The sequence below is a fragment of the Schistocerca piceifrons genome, chromosome 7 (assembly GCF_021461385.2).
Source record: "Schistocerca piceifrons isolate TAMUIC-IGC-003096 chromosome 7, iqSchPice1.1, whole genome shotgun sequence".
In the NCBI taxonomy this organism is placed as follows: domain Eukaryota; kingdom Metazoa; phylum Arthropoda; class Insecta; order Orthoptera; family Acrididae; genus Schistocerca; species Schistocerca piceifrons.
This window is the reverse complement of record NC_060144.1, coordinates 563,844,159-563,852,837: the sequence shown is the minus strand read 5'-3', so window position 1 is coordinate 563,852,837 and position 8,679 is coordinate 563,844,159.

Genomic DNA, 8,679 nt, shown 5'->3' with positions numbered 1-8,679 from the left:
CTACTGTCTCGGCAAAACCGCGACAGTGAAATCAAAGAAAATTTGGTAACAACGTCAGCTCTTCATCACCCTTCTTACTTCGCCAATATACATTTGGCAGAACACGGCTTCAGTTGTTTTCCAACAATCTTCCTTTGTGTTGTCAACTCGCTAGAAATGCGTATCTTTCGGATTTATATGCATTCTTAGCTGAAATTTGCGAAGTTATTGTGCAAGATGTTCATAAAAACAGTAAAATATGTATACGTTTTTGTTAAAACTTATAGTACATCTGTGAATTTTTCTGATTTCTGTTGTATATGATAATGAAGGAGCTTCCACACGTTGTTCACATTGTTACATGAACAGCCACGGTTTTGAAACATTTACTTATCCACTCATTTCTACTTGTTTACTGGTAATTTAACTAGTTGAGGGCCATCGGGTCCTGCCTTGCATCTAACACGTCGCTCTACATATTTTTGCATTATACACTACTGGCCATTAAAATTGGTACACCACGAAGATGACGTGCTACAGACGCGAAATTTAAATGACTGGAAGAAGATGCTGTCATATGCAAATGATTTAGCTATGCAAAGCATTCACACAAGGTTGGCGCCATTGGCGACACCTACAACGTGCTGACATGAGGAAAGTTTCTAACCGATTTCTCATGCACAAACAGCGGTTGACAGGCGTTGCTTGGTGAAACGTTGTTGTGATGTCTCATGTAACGAGGAGAAATGCGTACCATCACGTGTCCGACTTTGATAAACGTCGGATTGTAGCCTAGCACGATTGCGGTTTATCGTATCGCGACATTGCTTCTGGCGTTGGTCGAAATCCAATGACTGTTGGAAGAATATGGAATCGGTGGGTTCAACAGGGTAATACGGAACGCCGTGCTGGATCCCAACGGCCTCGTATCACTGGCAGTCGAGATGACAGGCATCTTATTAGCATAGCTGTAACGGATCGTGCAGCCATGTCTCGATCCCTGAGTCAACAGATGGGGACGTTTGCAAGACAACAACTATCTGCACGAACAGTTCGACGACGTTTGCAGCAACATGGACTGTCAGCTCGGAGACCATGGCTGCGGTTACCCTTGACGCTGCATCACAGACAGGAGCGCCTGCGATGGTGTACTGAACGAAGAACCTGGGTGCACGAATGGCAAAATGTCATTTTTTCGGAGGAATCCAGGTTCTGTTTACAGCATCATGATGGTCGCATCCGCGTTTGGCGACATCGCGGTGAAAGCACATTGGAAGCGTGTATTCATCGTCGTCATACTGGTGTATCACCCGGCGTGATGGTATGGGGTGCCATTGGTTACACGTCTCGATCTCCACTTGTTTACATTGATGGCACTTTGAACAGTGGACGTTACATTTCAGATGTGTTACGACCCGTGGCTCTACCCTTCATTCGATCCCTGCGAAACCCTACATTTCAGCAGGATAATGCACGACCGCATGTTGCAGGTCCTGTACGGACCTTTCTGGATACAGGAAATATTCGACTGCTGTCCTGGCCAGCACATTCTCCAGATCTCTTACCAATTGAAAACGTCTGGTCAATGGCGGCCGAGCAACTGGCTCGTCACAATACGCCAGTCACTACTCTTGATGAACTGTGGTATCGTGTTGAAGCTGCATGGGCAGGTGCACCTGTACACGCCATCCAAGCTCTTTTTGACTCAATGCACAGGAGTATCAAGGCCGTTATTACGGCCAGAGGTGGTTGTTCTGGGTACTGATTTTTCAGGATCTATGCACGAAAAATGCGTGAAAGTGTAATCACATGTCAGTTCTAGTATAATATATTTGTCCAATGAATACCCGTGTATCATCTGCATTTCTTCTTGGAGAAGCAATTTTAATGGCCAGTAGTGTAGTTTAGGGTCATCGGGTCCTGTCCTGCATCGAACCAGTCGCGGAGATTTTCTCGGCTCTGGGCCTGGGCGTTTTGATGTCTTCGTCATCACTTCATCCTCTTCGTCACGTAAGTCGCCCAAGTGACATCAACCAATGAGACTTGCACCAGGCGACCGGTCCATCCAGCGGCAGGACCAAGCCCCACGAACATTTCATTTCATCGTGCAGGAACAGGGAAAAAGTACAATTTACAGTAGTCCGTGAGTGCAACAGAAGAGACAAGTTACTAGGAGGTGGTTTTAAACTATGAGAAGGTGGAACAGTGGGCGTCACAAAGGGGTGGAGTTTACTTATCGTTTGGAATAAATGCTTAGGCGTGTAGCGAACACTGGGCATTTAAATTCTTCCAGCTGAGGAGCTGAAAAAAAATCCATAGAGTTCTATGCATGTTAGCTGTAAAACAGATATAAAATTTGCGTGCGGTAAAATGATCAGCACAATGTGCAGTGTAGCTCGCTGTAAAATGACTAGTAAAAATAAGCTGTAAAAAAGAGCAATAAAGTGAATAGTAAGGTGAGTACTTGAATGAAGATTAAAATCAGTAACAAAAAGAACATTAAAATGAAAAATAAAATAACTAATAAAAAGAACAGTAAAATTAACAGTAAAAAGAGAGAAAGAGATATGTGGTAAAACTCAATATCATGAAGTTGGGGGAGAGGAAAGCGGTGTGGCTGACTGAGAAGCGAAGAGAGCAATCTATCTACATCTACATCTATACTCCGCGAGCCACCTTACGGTGTGTGGCGGAGGGTACTTATTGTACCACTATCTGATCCCCCCTTCCCTGTTCCATTCACGAATTGTGCGTGGGAAGAACGACTGCTTGTAAGTCTCCGTATTTGCTCTAATTTCTCGGATCTTTTCGTTGTGATCATTACGCGAGATATATGTGGGCGGTAGTAATATGTTGCCCATCTCTTCCCGGAATGTGCTCTCTCGTAATTTCGATAATAAACCTCTCCGTATTGCGTAACGCCTTTCTTGAAGTGTCCGCCACTGGAGCTTGTTCAGCATCTCCGTAACGCTCTCGCGCTGACTAAATGTCCCCATGACGAATCGCGCTGCTTTTCGCTGGATCATGTCCATCTCTTCTATTAATCCAACCTGGTAAGGGTCCCATACTGATGAGCAATACTCAAGAATCGGACGAACAAGCGTTTTGTAAGCTACTTCTTTCGTCGATGAGTCACATTTTCTTAGAATTCTTCCTATGAATCTCAACCTGGCGCCTGCTTTTCCCACTATTTGTTTTATGTGATCATTCCACTTCAGATCGCTCCGGATAGTAACTCCTAAGTATTTTACGGTCGTTACCGCTTCCAATGATTTACCACCTATGGCATAATCGTACTGGAATGGATTTCTGCCCCTATGTATGCGCATTATATTACATTTATCTACGTTTAGGGAAAGCTGCCAGCTGTCGCACCATGCATTAATCCTCTGCAGGTCTTCCTGGAGTACGTACGAGTCTTCTGATGTTGCTACTTTCTTGTAGACAACCGTGTCATCTGCAAATAGCCTCACGGAGCTACCGATGTTGTCAACTAAGTCATTTATGTATATTGTAAACAATAAAGGTCCTATCACGCTTCCTTGCGGTACTCCCGAAATTACCTCTACATCTGCAGATTTTGAACCGTTAAGAATGACATGTTGTGTTCTTTCTTCTAGGAAATCCTGAATCCAATCACAAACAATAAGTATAAATAGGAGCTGGCAGCATTTGCTTTACTGTTTGCCGGAGGGAGGACTGGCCATTCACGTTAACTTTTGGGGACCCGTTATGAGGATAACAGGGGGAAGGCATTCCAGCTTCTTCTTAGCAGCAACACGACACTTAATTGTGAGCGGAGAGCAGGGTAGCTCGGTAAATCGTCACGCGTCAGAAAAAGCGGGACCTGGTGTTTCGATTACGATGAGATGACAGGTATCTCACCTCATGTGAGGTATTGGGGTGCTTGTGCACTCAAGTGTCAATGAAGTAAAGCATATCGTGTGGTGGTCAAGTATCTTATCTGGCCGCCATCAACCTAACGGGGCGTATGAAGCACTGACATTGCCTAATGTACGGATGTTGCAGAAGTAACGCAAGCAAGGATTTACGTTTAGTGCTAACCGTCTAAAAATGTTCAAATGTGTGTAAAACCTTATTGGACTTAACTGCTAAGGTCATCAGCCCGTAAGCTTACACACTACTTAACCTAAATTATCCTAAGGACAAACACACACAACCACGCCCGAAGGAGGACTCGAATCTCCGCCGGGACCAGCCGCACAGTCCATGACTGAAGCGCCTTAGGCCGCTCGGCTAAGCGTTTAGTTTCACGCTAATCGTGCCATGTTGTAGTACGCCGAAATAGTGGAGGTTCAATAGAATAGATGACTGCACAAGTGGAAGAAAGTTCCGAAATTTTTTAAGGGCGTAGAAGCAAGTAGAAGTCTTCCTGTGAGTGGTGACACCATCTTCAGACCAGTTGAGACGATCATCCAAAGTCCCATCCAAGTTCTTCCATGTTTCCTGGTAAGGTTTTGGAATACCGTAGACAAGAATAGGATGCAAGTGTTCGTAGAATTCTGAACTTATTAATTACTGATGGAACACTAAAATTAGTCGTGACTTTCCACATTTAGTTTAGTTTTGCGCCCATCTTATCACTGAACAGAGATCGTCACTGACGCTATCACAGTGAGGTCTTCGGGGCTAGCACTTACGGACAGCTGGAGAGCATCGTCATAGAAACGATATGTGAAACGACATGTGGAGAACAGAACTGACGATATATCACTGGAACAATACTGGAGCCAGGATGACGCCCACGCAGCTGTTGAGTGATCATCCCTCCAGGAAGACATTTCATTCCCACAGACAATACGTTGCTGTCTGTTTCACATAGCTTTCAGATCGCTTTGGCGTGCTACCTGAAAATGTTCTTTGGCGCGTTTTTCTGAGCGGTATGACACCACCTGTTACACAGAACATCGTAAATTGCATAGCTATTTGGGTAGTAATAATAAGTAACGTGCGAGTGCAGTACATGTGTCCTTAAGAGAGAGGTTGTCAGGGACCAAAGACTGTCCACAGATCTCACTCTAGTAACTGACTCTTCCTATTTCCGTATAAATTTCCGCGGGATACTAGACAATTTTTGCTTTCAGTTGTTTTTCCTTTCTGTTGCAATCCTCTACCAGCGAATTGAGCCGGTGACGTTTCTCAAAGCCATTCTTTATACACACCAGACGTATTCAACGCTAAGGCTCGCAGGCAACATAGACACTTAGTAGGAATGAACAGCGTATTCTTCTTAGTACACAGTTTTAGAATAAACAAAGCAAAGACGAAGGTAGTTAAGAGTAGTAGCGAGAAGAAACACTACTGATTTATCATAGGACTTGAGAAAGAAATAAAAAAGTCTTCTCTCTAGGAAGACATCAGTACAAAGCTAATGTGTCAGGACCTGACTGAACACTACTGAAAAGTCAGAGATAACTCTTCTCACAGATCGCCTTGCGAAAAATCAATGACTGAGATAAAGACTAATAGCTTTCTCCTTTATATTCTACAGTTTCTTTCGCTTATGGTTCAATCATAAACTGCGGTAACAAACTGCCATTTTCTAGAATCGAATAAAACCGTTCTATAGTCAATGCATATAAGATAGAACATAGAATACATGCTAAAACTAACTTTAGACCATGGGACAGTTAAAGTGATAGTATCACCATCACATACTTCTCGCCTTTTTTATAATGAAAGTGAACAAGAAATGTACTGTTTAGTAGCTGCACTACGGTAGTTTATACACTACTGGCCATTAAAATTGCTACACCAAGAAGAAATGCAGATGATACACGGGTACTCATTGGACAACTATATTATACTAGAACTGACATGTGATTACATTTTCACGCAATTTGGGTGCATAGATCCTGAGAAATCAGTACCCAGAAAAACCACCTCTGGCCGTAATAACGGCCTTGATACGCCTGGGCATTGAGTCAAAAAGAGCTTGGATGGCGTGTACAAGTGCACCTGCCCATGCAGCTTCAACACGAGACCACAGTTCATCAAGAGTAGTGACTGGCGTATTGTGACGAGCTAGTTGCTCGGCCACCATTGACCAGACGTTTTCCATTGGTAAGAGATCTGGAGAATGTGCTGGCCAGGACAGCAGTCGAATATTTCCTGTATCCAGAAAGGTCCGTACAGGACCTGCAACATGCGGTCGTGAATTATCCTGCTGAAATGTAGGGTTTCGCAGGGATCGAATGAAGGGTAGAGCCACGGGTCGTAACACATTTGAAATGTAACGTCCACTGTTCAAAGTGCCATCAATGTAAACAAGCGGAGACCGAGACGTGTAACCAATGGCACCCCATACCATCACGTCGGATGATACGCCAGTATGGCGATGACGAATACACGCTTCCAATATGCCTTCACCGCGATGTCGCCAAACACGGATGCAACCGTCATGATGCTGTAAACAGAACCTGGATTTATCCGAAAAAATGACGTTTTGGCATTCGTGCACACAGGTTCGTCGTTAAGTACACAACCGCAGGCGCTCATGTCTGTGATGCAGCGTCAAGGGTAACCGCAGCCATGGTCTCCGAGCTGACAGTCCATGCTGCTGTACACGTCGTCGGACTGTTCGTGCAGATGGTTGTTGTCTTGCAAAGTCCCCACCTGTTGATTCAGGGATCGAGACGTGGCTGCAGGAGCCATTACAGCCATGCGGATAAGATGCCTGTCATCTCGACTGCTAGTGATACGAGGCCGTTGGGACCCAGCAAGGCGTTCCGTATTACCCTCCTCAACCCACCGGTTCCATATTCTGCTAACAGTCATTGGATCTCGACCAACGCGAGCAGCAATGTAATGTCGCGATAAGATTAACCGAAATAGCGATAGGCTACAATCCGACCTTTATCAAAGTCGGAATCGTGATGGTTCGCAATTCTCCTCTTTACACGAGGCATCACAATGACGTTTCACCAGGAAACGCCGGTCAACTGCTGTTTGTGTATGAGAAACCAGTTGGAAACTTTCATCATGTCAGCACGTTGTAGGTGTCGCCACCGGCGCAAAGCTTTTCTTAATGCTCTGAAAAACTAAGCATTTGCATATCACAGCATCATCTTTCTGTCCGTTAAATTTCCCATCTGTAGTACGTCATCTTCGTGGTGTAGCAGTTTTAATGGCGAGTAGTGTATGATGCTGTTAAGTCTCATGCTCAATGGTCCATCAACTCCAGTTCACTTTAGTGGCATCCAGTGTGAACTAACACTACGAATGAGCCGTGCGCGGTTCGTGTTCATGCCGTTTCTTGCTTGACAGCTTCTCTTTACGGAACTGTCGCCTCGTTTCTTATTCGATTTACTGGCGTCACGAAGTTGCTGGCTTGCCTGCCCGTGAGTGGCAGCAGCAGCGCGTATGATAAGAGCTCTGTCGTATTATCTTTGAAGCGACCGCTAGTATTTCCGGCTCGTCATGTGTCGGGGTTTGAGTCGGGAAGCAGCGCCAGTGAGGTCCGGATAGACAGAACTCGCCGACCGCTTGCGGCAAACATGCTCTGTCCGACGGAAGGAGACTGGAGTGGGAACGACCGTTGGTTGGTTGTTTGGTCGGTCGTCTCATCGGGCGACACGTATTTGGTCTTTTGACCTTTTCGGGGCCTCGTCAATTGGTCATCTTGCCGGACGTGGGTCAGTTCCTTCCTTGTGCAGAGATTTCAGGTGACCAATGGTCAAGTGTTGCCTCTGCACAGTGTCTCCGTGACGTCGTCCGTCTGAAGGGAGTCGGGACGGAGCGGCAGTGAGGTCCAGACAGCCATGACTCGCCCGATCGTTGCCGACACACATGAATTGAGTGTGCACGACCTTGGTTGGTCGCTCGGTCGGTCATCTCTTCGGACGACGTGTATTTGGTCGCACACCACTTCGGGTTCTCTGTGTGTGTCACTTCTACAGTGATTGCTTTTACGATTGTTCAAGTTCTTATGGAAAGTGTTTTCGTGGAACTGTGTCTAGCTTGTGTAATTTTGACTTGGCAGTTATTTTAATGCTGCCTGCGTACTGGAGTAGGCAGTCGGTCGGTTGGGACAGAGCAGCGAGGAAGTCTCCGCAGTGCGAGGTCAGGCCGGGGCCGCCGGCGGCGTGCACGCCTGGTCCGATTTGTGAGGCGCTAGCTGCGAGAGCTACAAATTGCGTCGCCCACCGGACCAGGACACTGAAGTTGAGTGGTCAGTTAACCTGCTATGGAACCTCAACTGCTGTGACATTTCTTCGCTCGTTGCCAGTTGTTGCTTTCTGGGCCGTTCTCGCAAGCAGCAAAGTATGGTGTGTTGGAATTGGCGAAATTTTGTGGCCATCTTCCTGTATGGTGCTTAACTATTGAATTGGTTGATACTTATTAATGAAGTGCACTCGCGGTATCTCCTGCCTTTGGCCGTTAATGTTCCGTCGCGCGGCATTAGTCGAGAGGTCTAAGGTGCTGCAGTCATGGAGAGTGTGGCTGGTCCCGGCTGAGGTTCGAGTCCTCCCTCGGGCATGGGTGTGCGTGTTTGTCCTTAGGACCCGTGACGCAAGGGCGTTGTGTGTGACGTCATGACGGCGCGGATTGTGAGTGTGGCGTGTTTGTAGATGTCGTCGTGTTGTGGTCTGTTGTGCTGTCTGGTGGTAGGTTCAGGGTTTTGGTTTGTGTGGTGTAATGGGTTCAGTTTGCTTTTGCCCATTATCAAGAATTGTTAGA